The sequence below is a fragment of the Suncus etruscus genome, chromosome 8, assembly GCF_024139225.1.
Source record: "Suncus etruscus isolate mSunEtr1 chromosome 8, mSunEtr1.pri.cur, whole genome shotgun sequence".
Lineage (NCBI taxonomy): Eukaryota > Metazoa > Chordata > Mammalia > Eulipotyphla > Soricidae > Suncus > Suncus etruscus.
The window spans coordinates 51,400,164-51,405,594 of record NC_064855.1 but is presented as its reverse complement, the minus strand read 5'-3'; the positions used below and the strand labels follow the sequence as shown (position 1 = coordinate 51,405,594).

Here is a 5,431-nt window from a genome sequence, read left to right as displayed (position 1 = left end):
TTTTTTCTTTGGGTTTGGGTTTGGTTTTTTGAACCACACCTTACAATGGTCAGGAATACTCATAGCAGGCATAGAGAACTATATGCAAAGTTGGGACTCAAATCCAAGTTGACCACATTCATAGAAAGTGCTTTACTTGCTGTCTTATCTCTCTGGTGTAAAAAAAACAAACAAACAATTCCTATTAAATATCGAACTTTGAAGTTTTACTTCTTAGTTATATAACACAAAATTAATTATTTTTCTTTGTTTTTCTTTAGACATAGGGGAAAAAGACATATAATAAACTAGAATTTTTCCTAAAACTTTATAAAAATAAAAATTAATATGCAGATAACAAGAACAAAATAAGGCTTTCTAATTAAAAAACCCATAGAAGTAACAGTCAATTAAAATAACTGAGGATTACAGCAGAATTTATTCTATTGTCTCAGTGTTTCTCTACTTTATATTTCAATTAAAACTTTCTTTGTAATTAAATTAGTTTAAGTTTATACCAAGACACATTTAGTCCAAGTTTCTTTTTAAAATGAAAGTGAGATTTAATGGGATTAATTTTTATTATTTGCTTTTTAATCTTTATATGTTTGATTTTGACAATGACAAGCAGGAAACCACAACATAAATAACGTCATGTATAAGAACGTATTGCTCCAATACTATCGCACAAACAACTAGCAGCCCTGTAATATTCATTATAGGTTCCTCAGAAAAATTAGAAATCTTAATCCAAGGAAAAGGATACCTTTAAAGGGATATTATCTGTTTCTGAAAATACTTGTTAGTGTTAGTTGTTAAGTGAAAAATGCTTCTTAAATAATATTACACAAATGACTTGTTTGATGAGTCTAGAAAATTTCAAAAAATTCAAGGTTTAGGTATATAGTTCAAAGGGCTAGATCACATACCTTGTATACAAAGGGTCTGAGCTCTAAACTTTGCCTACATGGAAATCCAAATATCATCAAGTATTAAACTAAAGGTCCCAAATACTACCTGAGCATTACAGCGTTTCAGATGGTTCCCTCTACAATTGAGTCTTGTAGTACCATATCGTTGGGACCACCTATTGAACCATTTTGACCAGCAGGAGTGAGCCTCCTACAAACCGTGAGTTGTCTGGGAAATTAAAAAAAAAATTGAACTTAAAGAATCTAAAAAAAACTTTAAGATTAATGAATTTAATTTATGTATTTAATAAGCTATCCTGGGCCAGAGAGCTAGCTAATATAGTGATTAAAAACTTGCCTTGCACACAGCCAACAAGGGTTTGACATCTGAATCCCAACAGAAGATTCATGTGCACAGCCCTGAGCATTCCTGATGTGCATTCTTTCCCCCCAAAATTAGTCTCCCATAAGTTAACCCTCCCCAAAGCCAAATGCTAATCTTACCTGAAAGGTGAGAACCTCCAACAGCTGGGAGGGATCCATGGTTGGTAATTAAGGAGTGGCCTTGGGGGGAGAGGACAGAGACCCAACAAGAAAGATCAGAAACAACATTTTGTGGCCCTGCCCTAGAGGAATCTTTTTTTGTTTTGTTTTGTTTTGTTTTAGTTATTTGGGTCACACACCCCCAATGTTCAAGGCTTACTACTGACTTTGCACTCAAGGATCACCCCGACTTTGCTTCCTGCAGCCCCAAGGTAAATTGAGTTTGAGACCCCTGGCAGAGGAAAGAGGCTGCTTAGTTTAAAGGCCCTGTGAGGAATATGCACATGGTGGTTAGGGCCTTTTAATAAAGCTAAATGTCACCACTAGGACTCTATAATTATATGTAATTTAACAATTGGCACCCAGACATGAATTTAAACCCTGGATCCTAGAAGACCTCAGTGAGGATGGTGAGTGGAGTCCTGGCCTTGTGGTTAATTTTGGCTTTATTCAGCTGGAATGAGAATGGAGAGCCCAAAAAATTGCACCAGGTGGTACCTGATCTAAACATGGCAGAAACCCCTTCTGGCAGTAGTGTAGGCAGTTTTGAAAAGGGGGTAGCTGAAAGCTTGAAGCAGCTCCCCAAAGGACCAGGCACCTGACTTTTCTTCTACAAAAAGTGCTTTTTCCAAGGACCTCGGCCTCCCAATTTGCAGAAACTTATAGAGGCCATGGATTGGAAAAGGACAAGAATAAAAGGGCTTCATTGATGGCGGAATGGTATCTGGATGATACCAAAAGCTCCCGACATGAATTTTGGCTTTGGAACTATCAGACTTTCAGGCTCAAACTACCTTAACTGCTTTAAACTCCCAGACACGGTGCCACAGAGACGAAAAGCTGCTCCTTGCAGACAGGCACCTCTCTCCAATATGAGCTGCCCCGAGGGGCAGAGAGGCAGCAGCAGTGTTGGGGGAACATTTGAGCAAGCAAGTGGGAACCATGGGAAGGCCCGGGCAGGGGTTCCATGGAACTAAAGCCACGTGGCCAGCCTACACAACCTGGAATTCACAGCTGAAGAAGAAAAAGAAGATTGAAGAAGATGACGGACACAAACCAAGCGATGCCCACTGAGAAGCTGATTTTTAAAACCTCCTGCATCTTAACTTTGTTTCAAGTGTATCTCTTAACCATATTTGCATCAGCTATTGTGTTGCTGGTTAAAATGTGTTTTATAGTTTTTCCTAATTAATATTTCTAATTGCTACAATGTTTTATTGTGTATCTTACTGTAGTAACCTGTTTTCAAACTGTGTTTTCTGCATAAATGTTCTTGTAATTTTGTTTAGGGAAGTATGGAAAGGAACCAGGATGTTCCAGTATTAAAGTGCTTGTTCCCCCTTCCCAATGCCTTTATGCTAATCTCACCTGGATGGTGAGACCCTCCCACAGCTGGGATGGGTCTGTGGTTGGTAATTAAGAGTGGCCTGGGGCGAGGGGTGAGATGAAGATGCAGCAAAGGGAGATCAGAGATAGAATGGATGCAGGAGCAAGAAAGAGGCTGCTTAGTTTAAAGGCCATGGGAGGAATATGCACATGGAGGTTAGGGCCTTGCATTAAAGCTGGATGCCTCATGAAACTTCATCTGACTACTGTGGATCTTTTCTTCACTGTTACCCTGATACCTGTAGACACACTAGGCTCTAGGGGCTGAAGGCGCCTGTCAGGACCGAGAAAAGCCTCCATCATTCTATCATTCATCCATCATTCCATCCATCATTCCACTACTAGGACTGATTAATTAATAATTAATTCAACATCCAACTACTAGAAATATATTGATAATTTAAAATATAAAAATAGCTATTTTATTCTTTATTATTTGTATTCATTAAGTATATTTGAAAGCCCTATATATAATTCCAAAGTAAAATAAACATAATAGTTCTCATGGAGTTAACATCCTAACGCAACAATAATTCAGTGTTTACACATGCATTCTAAGATTAAAGTTTTATATGATAATTATATTTATGTGAATTTGTGTTATTATAAACATGCTTTATAATATAAACATGCTTATAATAATTTTAATATCTGTTGGTGCTTATGTGTGTGGTTTTTAAAAAAATATTAGGCCATACCTGGTGGTGCTCAGGACTTACTCCTAGATCAGTGCTTAGGGATCAATTTTGCAGTACTTAGGGTTTCATATGGGATATGAAAAAGTCAAACCAGGATTGGCAATGTGTAATAGAATTACCCTACATGCTGCACTATTTCGCTAGCCCCAATATTTATGGTTTTTGATGTATAGAATTATTACACCTCGCTACCATTTAGTACCCAAGACCCTCCATCACTGTCCTATGGTACTTCTATTCCCCCTGCTTCCTCTCTCTCTGATTATTAATTCGTTTTATAATTTAAGTCCAATGGTTTACATCATTAGATATATTCTAGCCCTGACTGTTTATCCAAATACCACAGTTGAATTAGATAATCTAGTATTTTTCCTTTTTTCTTGACTCTTTTCTTTTATTTCTCTTCAGTTCCATCCAAGTTGCCATCCAGGATTTCATATATTCGTATATCTACATAGCATTTCTTTCTTTCATTGGAGAAAATGTATTATATCTGGGGAGTAGCTCAGATGAACAGCAAGCATACCTTGTATACATGTGGTCTCAACTTCAGTCCTTAGAGCAGCATGATCTCCTTATCATAACCAAATGTATTCTGGTCACACCTGAGCACTGTTGGGGAAGCTCCCCCAAATGGTGATTTAATCACTTACTATTTCCTGCTATATGCCACAAGATTGGCAATCATTAGAAAAGAGAAACTATGTCTTCCTTTTAAACAAAATAGTCAGCAATACAATGGTAAAAATGAAAGTATTCGTGCTCGCTTCAGCAGCACATATACTAAAATTGGAACGATACAGAGAAGAGTAGCATGGCCCCTTATAGGTGTCAATGTCTTGATCCCAGATGATCTCGTGTTCATGCTCTAATAGTCTCACAACTTGTATGAGTTTGTGTATATATGTATGTATACAAATATGTAATATGCATGCTCACATCTAATAAAACAACTGTTTAAAAAACATCTCTTTGCACATAAGTTCTTAGGAACTCTTTTAGGCTAGGTTGATTGAGTGAACCAATGGCTTATACACATATACTTCATAAATTTTGTCCATTGCATGATATGTTCCTGATAGCAGAACTCCTAAGTATTAATTCTCTGGTTACAGCATCAAACATAGATACATGGTACCTATAAATTGATATTGTAACCACAAAATGACAGTAGTGATTTATATGTTGTGTGTTGGTGATCTTAATATTTTTAAAATACGTGATAACAGTACTAAAACAAATGACCATATGCAAAATTGTTTTGAATTATCTAGTTTCTTAAGAAACAGTGTTCATTCAAGTTTATATATTAATCAACTTTCCTTCATATTAACCAATGTATTTGGAATAATATGTTTAAAATTGAATGGTAAGAAAATACATGTAGAAAATCTACTAAACTACGCCTGCCCAGTGGGGCCCGACTGTGAAAAATTGTGAGTGCTGCCTGTGTGTGGCTGTCTCCTGTCCTCTCGCATGAACCTCTTGGGAGTGGGCTGAAAGAGGCTCCAGAAGAGCACTTTGGCTCTGCTTCACTATGCGGCCATGCACTCTTTCTAAGGTAAGAACACCATCGCAACAAGAAGAAAACATCACACTAAGAACTGTGCTGGATCACTGAAGCCCAGCATTTCTCTCCGGACTGTCTTCTCTGCTGTGTGCTCAGGCCTAAGATTTGATCCTGTGTGAGGCTTCATCCACGGAGGACTCCCCTCCCTTGAAGGCAAGTTGACCCACCCAGAAAGGGCGGAGCCAGAGGAGTGCGGCTGTGTACATCATTTAGCCAATGAATACCACCACAACACGTAGAAAAACCCACAATACAAGTGTGACAATGGGGGAAACAACGCAGGCCAGCATCATACATAGAGAATGAAGATGACAAGTCTGATGACCAGATAATGACCAACCAAC

General features: G+C 37.9%; 1 pseudogene; it reads left to right on the top strand.

Annotated features, from left to right (window-relative positions):
- The first annotated feature begins 4,276 nt into the window (after positions 1–4,276).
- LOC126017186 (uncharacterized) lies at positions 4,277–4,340 on the top strand (annotated as a pseudogene).
- The last annotated feature ends 1,091 nt before the right edge of the window (positions 4,341–5,431 follow it).